At 42.0% G+C, this 14,337-nt stretch overlaps 1 protein-coding gene across 14 annotated transcripts in view; it reads right to left on the bottom strand.

Annotated features, from left to right (window-relative positions):
- The window catches only part of celf4 (CUGBP, Elav-like family member 4), a 107,373-nt gene that overhangs the window by 72,923 nt on the left and 20,113 nt on the right, over nt 1–14,337 (bottom strand). The window lies entirely within an intron of this gene.

Genomic DNA, 14,337 nt, shown 5'->3' with positions numbered 1-14,337 from the left:
GAGAGAGAGAGGAGAGAGAGAGGAGGATCGAGATCTGAGAGAGAGAGAGAGAGAGAGAGAGAGAGAGAGAGAGAGAGAGAGAGAGAGAGAGATGGTAAGCCTGCAGCTAAAGAGTATTATCTCCGAAACGCTACCTACATGGCCTACTATACACTGAGTATACCAAACATTAGGAACACCATCCTAATATCGAGTTTTCTTTATAAGGTGTCAAAAGTGTTCCACACGGTTGCCAGCCCATGTTGACTCCAATGCTTCCCACAGTTGTGTCAAGTTGGCTGGTGGTGGACCATTCTTGATACACACGGGAAACTGTTGAGCGTGAAAAACCCACCAGCGTTGCAGTTCTTGACACAAACCTGTGCGCCTGGCACCTACTACCATACCCTGTTCAAAGGCACTGAAATCTTTTGTCTTGCCCATTCACCCTCTGAATGGCACACATACACAATCCACGTCTCAATTGTCTCAAGGCTTAAAAAGCCTTCTTTAACCTCCCCTTTATCTAAAATGATTGAGTGGATTTAACAAGTGACATCAATAAGGGATCATAGCTTTCACCTGGTCAGTGTATGTCATGGAAAGGGCAGGTGTTCATGTTGTTTTGTATACTCAGTGTATGTATGCTAAACAGTTTACTATACACTTTCCCTTTCCATGTTACCACTTCTTGTGTGGCAGAGATTAATAAACGTGCGCAAGCTAATCTAGCTACACTAGCTACTTTCTCCCAAAACATGTCAAATCTTATGTGGCTCTCCTCTCTCTCTCTCTCTCCCTGCAAGTCTGCAGTTATCCAGTCGACCATCAGTGTGCGTCGGTCCTCACTTTGCTGTGACAAGGCAGACATTTCCCTGACAGTCTTTCTTTCTGCTCCATATGTTCCCACAATCCCCTGTTTCCCTAGCACCTGGGCTGACGTGAGGGGGCTGCCAGGGAGATGCCGGAGACTCAGGCAAACTAAGAGAAACCACAGGAACATGTCACTCACAGGCCCTCTTGACAGGAAGCCTATGTAGTGCTGTCATAAGGCTGACATAGTGTTAGCGAAGGAGAATCTTATTTAGAACTGTCCAACTTTTGACTGTGAATGTTATTATGGAGACCCTCCATGAACAGGAACATGTAACACAAGAAACCATGGAACCATGTTCAGAGGACATTTGGAAACGTTCCAAACATTCCAATAGATATTGTTTGTAGCCTGTTTACGCTTCAACATCACATTCTCCCCACAGTCAATTTGTAACATGCGTTACCGTGAAAGCATGAAGTGAAAATGAAATGAAACATTTCCTTTAAAATGTGTTAATGTATGAACAAAAATATGTTAACACAATGTACTGGTGATGCCTATTAGGCAGTTCGCCATCAAGGCATAAGTAGTTGATTGGCGTGACATTTTTTGTCTTTTTTGTTTTTCTATTTAGACTTGGACTTTCTTTCAAAGACTCAAAGATGTAAGTTCTCCAATCTTTTATTTCTGGCAAGTTTATGGTTTGTGCCTGTTTATTACAAATTCAAACCCCAGAATGTTTTCGGGCACTGTAAAAACACCAGGTAGTCTCCCCTCACAGGACTGTCCTAAAGACAGTTCACACTGTCCTAGAGACTGTACATATACACAGTTTTAAAATATAATGAACAAACTAAAAGCCGTCTGCGAGCTGTGAGTAGTATTTTGTAATGAAAAAGACTGTGTAAACATTAAAAACGCCGGTTTAATACAGCAGGCAGTAGTCAACAACAGAACTAAACAAGGATGCCTGAAGAGTAGATCTAGTATCTTTCTAGCTCTATGCCTCCCTCTCTCATTATTTTGTTCACATTCAACTTGTCAACATCCTTTTTAATGTTAAGTTATATCATTAATATCTGTAGTATCTGGCTATTTACATATTGACATGTTATGGGCAGAGAGAGTGGGGGCCAGACGAGATGCAGCATGTATGAAGAGTAGGGCTAGCTAGTATACCTGAGGAGCTGGTCTCAGTTGCTGTGTGTGCTTGGCTCTGTGTCTTTAACCCGGGCTGGCCTGATGGCGGGCCGCTGGAGAGCTCACTCTGCCTGTTGCTGTTTTTAATTAATGCCATGCTCATTAGCCCGAGTGGGAGCTCGCTGCTGACAGCCTGCTACCGCCTACCTACCTCCTCCCTGTCATGTTACGCTACATGCCAGCTGCCTCTCCCAAAGGAGGAACACGTGTGTGTGTGTGTGTTTGTGTGTGTGTGTGTGTGTGTGTGTGTGTGTGTGTGTGTGTGTGTGTGTGTGTGTGTGTGTGTGTGTGTGTGTGTGTGTGTGTGTGTGTGTGTGTGTGTACAAGCCTGGGCTTCACACACATCGCTCATACAGGGGTACACAACACACACACACACACACGTTGGTTTTACTATCCAAGATGGGACCAAAAAATGTATTCCTATTCAAAATCCTATTTTCCCTCACCCTAAACCTAACCCTTAACATAACCCTAAGCCCAACCTTAACCCCAAATCACTAACCCTAAAACCAAACCTAACTCCTAACCCTAATCCTATCCAGAAAGCCTAACCCCAATTGTAACCCTAACCCTAATCCTATCCCTAAACCTAACCCCTAAGCCTAAATATAATTTTTCCTTTTAGGGACCGCCGAAATGGCCGCACTTGTCAAAGTTTCCTTGTTTTACTATCCTTGTGAGGACTTTTGGAACTCAAATGGATAGTAAAGTTTAAACACACACACACACACGCGCGTGTGAGTAAGCAACACTCAACAAACACCCCAGTCATAGTCAGGCTCAGCTCAGATCTTGCTGTATCTGGCTCTAGGTAGTATCTGGCAAAAACACACACTGGTAGGAGCAGTGGATAGACATTCATCTTTTGTTGCCTTGCATTGTTTTACAATGCTACAAATTCAAATCAACAACAGTGTAGAGAAGAGAAAGAAGAAGAAAAGAGGCAGCGAATGAGAGAGAAAGGGAGAGAGAGAGAAAGCGAGAGAGAGCGAGAGAGAGAGAGAGAGGGGAAGATAAGGGAAAGAGCAAATGAACAGTAGAAAGCGGGGGTGGAGAAGGGAGAAAGCGGTGCAGAGAAAGAGGCTAAGCGAGAGAGAGAGGGAGTAGAGATAGGGGGGGGGACAAGATAGAAAAGTAAAGAGAGGTAGAGAGAGAGAAAGGTAGAGAGAGGTATAGAGAAAAAGCTAGTGAGAGAAAGATAGAGAGAGGTAGAGAGAAAAAGGTAGAGAGCGAAAGGGAGCGAAGATAAGATCACCTTGCTGTGAACACCATCCCCCTGTGTCCTACACTCGCCTCTTATCTCAACCACGGCAGACACCCTAAAGTGACACACATCCACCGACCTAAAGGGACACACACCCACCGAGAGAGAGAAGGAAAGAGGGAAAGACAGAAGGGAGTAAAAGAGAGAGAGAAAGGAAACAGGGATTGAAAGAGACAATGTCTAAAATGTAGGAAAGATGGGTTGGAAAGACACCACTACTTTCTTCATCTACGGCAGGTAGCCTAGTGATTAGAGCGTTGGGCCAGTAACCAAAAGGTTGCTAGATTGAATCCTCTGTCGTTCTGCCCCTGAACAAGGCAGTTAACCCACTGATCCTAGGCCGTCATTGTAAATAAGAATTTGTTCTTAACTGACTTGCCTAGTTAAATATAAATTAATCTTACCAGTGATTTGAGAAGAAGCTGTCGGTAACCGTACGTTTATTGCCAAGTGGCCAAACTCTCTTCTCTTCTGTTACAAGAGATTCCAATTGCAAGATGTCTAACTGAAGATTTGCTGGCATCAATTAAGCCAGTGCCTCTCATGAAGTCTACTTTACACTGTCATAATTATGACTTAACAGATGTGAGATCATGAGACTTGGTATTATCATTGCATTGTAATCATGGATGCCAAGAGAAGCCAGGCTTCCCAAATAAATTGACCAAGAAAAAAGAGAGGTAAACCCTTGATTAAATAAGAAGGCACTTTCAAGACTGCAATATGAGTTGGGAGAATAATACGCAAAACTAAATTTTATCTTTCATCTCTCTGTGTTTTTGTCATATTCCTTCAATTCGCAAGAGGCTGAATGTATCTTACCGGAGAAAGCATCCAAGGGAGCAAACAGCGCCCCTCTGTCTCTGTATGTGTAGGCCATCTATCTGATACTGTCTGGTCATAAAGAGTATGATATTGTTGCTGCCCGTAGCCTTGAATGCAAGGGAAGCCAGTGAGCATTTGGCCTCCCGTGATAAAAAAGTATAAAATAATAGCCAATCAGTGTTGAGTTAAACTGAGTGAGCTGAATGGTCCTGGCGCACCAACAAAAAAAAGTGTCAAGAAGCCAGTTTGAATTTGGTTTCACACCTATCACATCTCCTCAAGAGAAATATGTCTATGACAGAAACACCTTGAATTGTTGCATATTGTTGTGTTGTTGTACTCCGGTGGCTAGCTAGCTAGCTAAAATTGTCCCTTTCCTAAATTAACCATGGATGGAGATAGGGATTTGGACTTGTGGTTTTACTTAATTCTCCGAACTGGCCAATGATTATAACGGTGATTCTGATCCAACCATAAATTCATATATTGTGCACCTGGACTGAGAGTATGGAAGTTCAATATGTAGCTAGATGTAGAAGGATAATTTTAACTAGCTAACGTTACCCAAGAAAGGAAGTTAGGCTAGCGGGCAAGCGTTTTAGCCAGGTAGCCGAGGACAAAAAAAACTAAAAGTGTGTACTGTATGACAGAGTGATAGACCGTTTCGTCAACATGAAAGAGAGGAGAATGGCATTGGCGTTTCTCTACAAGTAGGTTGAGTCAACATGTTTTTTCTACTTGCACGAACGCACGCACGCACACACACATACACACAAACATCAGAACCATTGACAGCTACATCATATTTATCATCATTGATTGGACTAAATTATTTTTGGTATTTTTTAGTTGTCACTCTATTAGAGTAAGCATATGTGATTTTATTATGTTGAAATGTTGAAGTTGAAATGGTGCTGGAATAGTGGAGGTGTCACGCCCTGATCTGTTTCACCTGTTCCTGTGATTGTCTCCACCCCCTCCAGGTGTCGCTTATTTTCCCCGGTGTATTTATCCCTGTGTTTCCTGTCTCTCTGTGCCAGTTCATCTTGCATGTTAGTCAAGTCAACCAGCGTGTTATTCCCGTACTCCTTTTACTATTCTCTTTTTGATAGTCTTCCAGGTTTTGACCCCTGCCTGACTCTGGACTACTTTCCCGCCTGCCTGTTCATCCTGCCTGCCCTGACCTTGATTCTGCCTGCCCTGCGGTACCTTTTGGACTCTGAACTGGTTTTGACCCTTTTGCCAGTCCACGACCATTCTCTTGCCTTACCCTATTGTATTAATACACATTGTAAGACTCCAACCATCTGCCTCCCGTGTCTGCATCTGGGTCTCGCCTCGCTCCTTGCGGAAACTCTCAGTGGTTCTAAATAAATATTTGTTTAGTAGTCGGAAAATGTCAGAAACATGAACTTGGTTGACCATGCTGTAGGTCACATAACTGTTTGTTACATGAAACATGTTTTGTGGACTTCACCGGACAGAGGTTGCTCTCCTGTTTTGTGATGAAACACAGGTGTGGTTGAATTTATTCTGCCACTGTGTCTTCTTATTGTCTCGGCCTTAGGTCTATATATCACGGTGTCAAGGCATATGAACTAACAGATTATAGAGCAAACAACACAATTATCACAACACATACAGTTGAAGTCGGAATTTTACATACACTTCAGTTGGAGTCATTAAAACTTTTTTTCCAACCACTCCACAAATTTCTTGTTAACAGACTATAGTTTTGGCAAGTCGGTCAGGACATCTACTTTGTGCATGACACAAGTAACTTTTCCAAAAATTGTTTACAGACAGATTATTTCACTTATAATTCACTGTATCACAATTCCAGTGGGTCAGAAGTTTACATACAGTAAGTTGACCGTGCCTTTAAACAACTTGGAAAATTCCATAAAATGATGTCATGGCTTTAGAAGTTTCTGATAGGATAATTGACATACTTTGAGTCAATTGGAGGTGTACCTGTGGATGTATTTCAAGGCCTACCTTCAAACTCAGTGCCTCTTTGCTTGACATCATGGGAACATCAAAAGAAATCATACCAAGACCTCAGAAAAGAAATTGTAGACCTCCACAAGTCTGGTTCATCCTTGGGAGCAATTTCCAAATGCCTGAAGGTACCACGTTCATCTGTACAAACAATAGTATGCAAGTATAAACACCATGGGACCACGCAGCCGTCATACTGCTCAGGAAGGAGACCCGTTCTGTCTCCTAGAGATGAATGTACTTTGGTGCGAAAAGTGCAAATCAGTCCCAGAACAACAGCAATGGACCTTGTGAAGATGCTGGAGGAAACAGGTACAAAAGTATCTATATCCACGGTCAAACGAGTCCTAAGCCACTGCTCCAAAACTGCCATAAAAAAGGCAGACTACGGTTTGCAACTGCACATGGGGACAAAGATCATACTTTTTGGAGAAATGTCCTTTGGTTTGATGAAACAAAAATAGAACTGTTTGGCTATAATGTTTGGAAGAAAAAGGGGGAGGCTTGCAAGTCGAAGAACACGATCCCAAGCCGTGAAGCACGGGGGTGGCAGGATCATGTTGTGGGGGTGATTTGCTGCAGGAGGGACTGGTGCACTTCACAAAATAGATGGCAACATGAGGTAGGAAAGTTATGTGGATATATTGAAGCAACATCTCAAGACATCAGTCAGGAAGTTAAAGCTTGGTCGCAAATGGTTCTTCCAAATGGACAATGACTCCAAGCATACTTCCAAAGTTGTGTCAAAATGGCTTAAGGACAACAAAGTCAAGGTATTAGAGTGGCCATCACATAGCCCTGACCTCAATCCCATAGAACATTTCTGGGCTGAACTGAAAAAGCATGTGTGAGCAAGGAGGCCTACAAACCTGACTCAGTTACACCAGCTCTGTCAGGAGGAATGGGCCAAAATTCACCCAACTTATTGTGGGAAGCTTGTGGAAGGCTACCCGAAATGTTTGACCCAAGTTAAACAATTTAAAGACAATGCTACCAAATACTAATTGAGTGTATGTAAACTTCTGACCCATTGGGAATGTGATGAAAGAAATAAAAGCTGAAATAAATAATTCTCTCAACTTTTATTCTGACATTTCACATTCTTAAAATAAAGTGGTGATCCTAACTGACCTAAGACGGGGCATTTTTACTAGGATTAAATGTCAGGAATTGTGAAAAACTGAGTTTAAATGTATTTTGCTAAGGTGTATGTAAACTTCTGAGTTCAACTGTGGGTTGTAATATGGAATTTTTTTCTGTCTTGGCTTTACCGATCATTTTACCCACGCACTGCTACTGGCTATTATCATTCATGGCTCCCTCTACTAAAAAGTGTTATTTTATTCCCCAAAATATGTCAGAACATTTTAGCTATAGTCTTAAAAGAGTCCATTGCATGAAAGGGCTCTATAGCCTTGCACATTAGCAACTCTGAAAGAAAATCCTCGCCTTTAAAATGTTATTCAGTCAGTCAATAAAAATCTCCAGATCTCTCACCTCTGTTTTGTTAGCACTTATCTGGACCTGAAAGGTAGGACCAAGTACAGCCTTTTCTCCATACACAAAATATGTTTTCACTTCAGTTTAAAGATTGATTTTAAGAGATGAAAAACGTGACTAGATTACTTTGCAAGGTCTCAGCGCTCTGTGAGCTTTACTAAAGAGGAATTCCAGCCACATTTGTTATAACAAGGTGCTATAAACCCTTTACAACTATGGATGAGCATCTCTCCTTTCATGAACGATTTGATACGCATTTAGATACATTACATTGGTTGTCATTCAACTAATAAAGCCTATGGTTTGACAATGCGAAAGCCATTTTACAAGCATCTGAATGCTGAAGGTTCCATGCAGATGAACGAATAGCCTATTAGAACCACATTGGGCCTACCTCTCCTTGGCGCGAGCATCTGTGTCCCCCGCCCTGTGCGCCCTGTTATTATCTGACAGTCATAATGCAGTTACATGCATAAAAGTTCAACAGTCTACTGAACTGAAGGAGAGGACGCATCAATTCATTCAAAACAGGTAAGAGGTGTTTTCGTAATAAAACAAGATTGAATCTGGGGTTTTTTCCTGACCGATGCATGCTTCATTTGGATCGCGATGCACTAGTATCTTTAACATTGGAACCAGGACCGATGCATACTGGTGAATCGTTACATCCCGGTTTCTAACTCCGTTGTAACTCTAGCATGAGACTTAATGACACATTAATGCACCATAAATTATGCTGTATGCAATAGCAGCACAGTCACTTGTTGGAAGGGTAACAACCCAACCTAATCAAACCATGTCTTGCTCTGTCTGACAAACTTTGGAGGGAAATATTCCTTTAACGTTGATCAGGAAGCCCTTGGTTCTGTGTGTAAAAAGGCTGTGTCCATATGTTCTTCTAAAAGTCCTAACCACCTTTCCTTCAAGACCACCGGCAGGTGAATGGACTGGATAGGTTTCCACCATATGACTTTCACCCGTCATGTGCGTTCAGATCTGTGCTCATGGAAGGAATGAGCTGAGGAAAGGGGGCTATCTTAGAGTATGGGGACACAGAGTCAAGGTCTCCGGAAACATTTCCATGCAGGTTCTACCCCCATATCATTTAAAAATATGTAATTGAATGCAGTAAACCCTTGATTAAATAAGAAGGCACTTTCAAGACCGCAATATGAGTTGGGAGAATAGTACGCAAAAAGAAAATCTTCAATTACTGTGCAGAGACCACGTCAGGGCTTTTTTGTTCCGTAAAATAGGCCTTAAAAATTCAGGAGCTGTTTCATGGACTAATGAATTCTCGTCTTGAGTGTGATATTATTCTAGCCGAGTGAAATAGAACTGAGTGCCAACATATATAAAAGGGACGGTATGCATTCATAATGGTGTGTAATACCCCAGACCTCCTTGACCATACCGATCCCACAGTGCTAACACAAGGTAGAGATAGAGAGACAGAGAAAGAGAGAGAGAATGAAAGTAAACACACACCTGTGCAATCTCTAACTACTTGACATGTATTTGAGTCGCTGAAAAATTTGAAAGTAACATTCCCACCCACATGAAAGAATACTACAGTACTTACTATAGAATTATATAGTAAACTGTCGTATACTGTAGTATATTGTAGAATACTATTCTACACGCTGTAGTAACCCTCGATCATGTGTAGTACTTACTATAGAATGTTGTAGTATACTGTAGAATACATTTACATTTACATTTAAGTCATTTAGCAGACGCTCTTATCCAGAGCGACTTAGAATACTTTAGTGAATACTACAGTATCATCTGCAAAAACACTACATTCCACAAAAACACTACAGTTTTTAAACTATAGTAAATACTACAATACTATTACATTTGCATACTCCCTGTCCATTCCCCTCCCCATATCACAATTTGTGCCACCCAGAAGTGAGAAAAATACATGCCAAGTATAGACCATATACTGTGTTCCCTAAATCAAATCAAATGTTATTGGTCACATACACATATTTAGCAGATGTTATAGAAAAGAGCAGAAACTCTGAACTACCTGTTCCGACCCCAGTCCTACCTACAGGTTATGGGAAATGTGCTCTTTTAGTATTTCTCCAGTAAGTTTTCTAAAAGAAAAAGCCTCCACTTCTATGTCAAATATAATAAAATGAAAACACTATAGTAAATACTACAGTAATGTCCGCAAAAACACTACAGTAAATACTACAGTACACTACAGTCTTCATAAACACTACTGTAAATACTACAGTATACTAGAGTCAGCAAAAACACTACAGTAAATACTACAGTATAATACAGTCTGCAAAAAAACTAAACTAATTACTATAGTACATACAACAGTTTTCTTTTACTACATTATTTATACTATAGTTAACTGTAAATACTACAGTAAATACTACAGTATTCCCTGTAGTGTTTTTGTGGACTTTAGTCTGCAAACACACTACAGTGAATACTACAGTAAAGTCTGCAAAAACACTGCATGAATACTATAATATTTATACCATAGTAAATATACTATAGTGTTTTGTCATGTGGGCACAAATCCATCACAATACACTTACAGGTGCTTGGCGAAAAAACTAAAGCAAACCTAAAAAAACAACATAGCCTCTTATATTTTCTTTATAGTAATAGTGACAACCTTTCAATCCCAAATGGATCTTGGTCGGGACAAAACCTTTAAAGGTATAAAGTATAACAAAAAGGATCATTAAAACAGCACGACACTGTGTGTGCATTGTGGAAGTCAGTGAATGCACCACGTTCCACTGTAAGCATGTGTCTAAAATCTCACCCTATTCCCTATACAGTGCACTACTTTTGACCAGAGCCCTATGAGCCCTGGTCAAAAGTAGTGCTCTCTACAGGGAACAGGGTGCCATTTGGGAGGCCTGAACTCTCGCTAATCGATTGGCAGATGAGGAAAAAGGGCCGGCTTTAATGTGTTGCATGTGAAGGATTTACTGGAGAGCAGAGGCACTGAATCAATGGAGTAGAAAATGCATCATTAGGACAGTGTTGTTGTCGTCGTCCACCTCTCTACGCGCTCCCCAGAGAGATGGGGACTGTACACCCACACACTTGCGTGCACGCGTATGAGCACACATGCAGGCCCGCACGCACGCACGCACACACACACACACACACTCTCTCACTCCAATACACACGTGCACAAGTAAAGCAGAAACAGACACATGCCAGCATATACGGTATACAGACACACACACACACACGCACACACACACACACTCTCTCACTCCAATACACACGTGCACAAGTAAAGCAGAAACAGACACATGCCAGCATATACGGTATACAGACACACACACACACACACACACACACACACACACACACACACACACACACACACACACACGCACACACTTTGTTATTTGTATTATCCTTTAACAATACTAAACAGCAGTATGCATTTATACGATTTAGACCGATTCCACACTGTCATTATGTTCTGTAAATTGTCTTATTACTATTAATAATGAAGTTAATCAATTTAACCTGGTCCCTTTGATTTGTCCCTTGTTTACAACAGTTGTGGGTTGTTGCCCACTAGGTAACAGATTTTGTGCAAATAAATATTTCAGTAACACTTCAACCTAATGTTGTAGTGTAATCCTTTCTAACTCAAAGTCCTTTCACAAAAGAGGAGAACCCCCCCAAAAAAAATAGTCAATTGACGTGTCAAAATCACCTTGGGGTGGTTGACAAAAACAGGAGCAAGGGTCTGACTCTGAGACACAGGGGTTAGTCTGCCCTCCCATTACAACACTTTCAGCCCTAAACACCACCATTAATATTCCTCTCCTCTCATTCCCCCTTTCCTGTCCTATTATCCCGCCTCGGCGGAGGGATGGCGGAGAGACGCGGTGTCCTGTCCTATCCCGTCCTCCACAGGGGAGACGAGATGAGAGGACATTTCAAACAGGGACGACTGGGGGGGTGGGGGGGGGGAGATGGGTGGAGAGGAAACATGAATCATTACAGTTCCTGTTGCGTCCCAGGGAAGGGAAGAAAAGGACGTTCCTCTTGGGCCGATTGATTCCAGAGAGTTAATTGGCTTTATTAGCCAAGACGTTGGGCCCGCGAGGGGCTTCTGTTCTACGCCCAGAGGCCCCCCTCACCCCCCCCCCCTCCTCCTTCCAATCCAATTCCTGCGAAGGAGAAACCCTGCGTAATTGTTTTCCCTCCATCTTCCGTGTCATTGTCAGATGGGTCCTGCGGGATTATTAGCAACCCCAGGTCCCTCAATAATTCATCCTAAACTATTTATACACAGATGGAGAGTCCTCTAAAGTCTCCCCCAGTGAGCTTATCTGCCTTTCAGACAGAGTGACTGGGGAAGAGGAGAGAGAAAGAGATTTGGAAAAACAAGAGGGGGAGAAATTTAAAGAGTGAAAGAAAGGGAGACAAGGGGCAGACTGAGCCGGAGAGAGGGATGGGTAGTGGCAGTAAGAGACAGAGGCACAGAGGAGGGAGATGGTGCGTGTGATTCTGTGCAAGAGAGCGAGAGAGAGGGAGAAAAGTGTGCTCCTGTCTTTGGTAAAGGGAGGCACAATGACCCTGTTTCATGGTGTGCTTTCAGCTTCAAGGTGAAGCCGCTCTTTCTCCCCCGCTTTGCCAAAGTGAACAAAAGCACCATCCGGGGAATAGCAGCCTCCCCACACAACCCTCATTAATGACGTTTAATCTGGCCCTTTTTTCCCCTCCATTTAACGCAATTAAGATGTTTGCAAAGCTAACGTAGAGCGCCAATCGCTAAAGGAAGGGCACATGAAAGATGCACAGGGATTTCCATATTTTCCATAGACACCATGCAAACACAAGTGGCAATGGATAAGATCAACAAACACACCACTGATTCATTCCACCATTCCTTCATAAACACGTAATCATATGATAACATAAGATATTAGCATATTAGCATTAGCGCATTAAGAGGCTTTTTTATCCTAAATAGGGAGCAGTGCGGTTTGAGAAAAAGGCTGTATAACTTGTTTTTAATTGCCTAGTCGCAGATACCTGGGTTTTCCTCCCGCCCCGCCTCGGTGGGGAGACATTTTGTTGTCGTCCAACTAATGAGGCTTTTGGCGCAGGCAGTTGATTTTCAAAGTCCTTTTATCGGCTCTGGAGCTACAGATAATTTTAAATATTTAGCCATTTGGCAGACGCTTTTATCCGGCTCACTTAGAAAGCTGCAACTCCCTCTTGAACAAATTGGGACATTGAAATGCAGATTGGAACAGAGTTTTTACATTTTGCATTGGAGGCAAATGAGGGGGGAATGAACGAATGGAACTCTGGGAAAGGCCTTGTTTGGAAGATCAAAACACTGGTCAGCTCAGATGTCTGATCCTTGCAATATCATAGAACATGAATACACAACATGACTTGCCCATAGAGCAGACATCTGGGCTGGTCTTAGATGCCACAATGAAAACAAGTGACTTAAAATGTATGTACTGCGGTATAGATTTCTTTTTTTTTACTGGCAAATCAATCAATTGCATTTAATACTGCTTAGTACTGTGCAAGGTAATGTTAAATCTGACCCTTTCACTTTGATCTGTTTTGCTATTTTAATCGCAAGCAGGTCTCGGTCAGATCAGTGCTCAGTGGCAAACTCTGTCCAGAATGAGGATGATCTGCTTGGAGAGACCACTGAGTACTGATGGAGGATTCTCACAGTCTGGCCAATCTCAATCTATACCAGCCTCTGCTCTTTTCCAGGGAGGATGGGATCCTCTACTACTACTTAGCCATTGCTGACACACACACACACACACACACACACACGCACACGCACACGCACACGCACACGCACACACACACACACACACACACACACACACACACACACACACACACACACACACACACACACACACAATTTTTCTCTCTCTCCTCTCTTTCTCTCTCCAGAAACCCTATGGAAGCACACAAAATGCTGTGTTTGTGCTGCCAGGTCACCTATGATACAAGTCAGTATTTGAAGTCCATCCATGTCTGAGGATGTCAGGAGATGATGTGGAAACCGGCCACTAGGGGCAACAGTGAGCCCTGTTACCTTCAAGTAGGTTGGTAAAATGTAAGCATCTACCTCTGATTCCAAAGGTTGCAAGTTTGCATCCAGCAATATGTTTTATTTGTATATTTTTTTGGTCTATCCCAAATCTTTACCTTTCTTAGGGATAGCCCCCTTTTTTAAAATGTTCACTTAAAATAACCCAAATCTAACTGCCTGTAGCTCAGGTCCTGACGCAAGGATATGCATATTATTGGTACCATTTTAAAGGAAACACATTGAAGTTTGTGGAAATGTGAATTAAATGTAGGAGAGTATAACACAATAGATCTGGTAGAAGAAAATACAAAGAAAAAACTACATTTTTTTTTTTATTTCTACCACGATCTTTGAAATGCAACAGAAAGGTCCCACTTCTAGCCATCACTCTGGCTGTAATTCCGATGGTGTCCACAAGATGGCATCAGTGTATGTGCAAAGTTTCAGATGGATAACTTGAAGTATGTGAAGTCACCCAGGTACATTTGGGAAAATCGTGGAGACATTTGCATTCATATTACATTTTTCTGCAGGAATATCATCAAATCTGTATACTTGGACTTTGATTTAGCTTTTCCAGTATTAGTAGCCATATTATAAGTTCAACATTTGCAAAACAACCAGTTTTCATAACTTCATAACTTTGAATATTCTTATAATTTT

Source organism: Salmo trutta, chromosome 14 (genome assembly GCF_901001165.1).
Source record: "Salmo trutta chromosome 14, fSalTru1.1, whole genome shotgun sequence".
Classification (NCBI taxonomy): domain Eukaryota; kingdom Metazoa; phylum Chordata; class Actinopteri; order Salmoniformes; family Salmonidae; genus Salmo; species Salmo trutta.
Note: the sequence above shows the minus strand (reverse complement) of the source record. Positions and strands in the feature narration are given on the sequence as shown.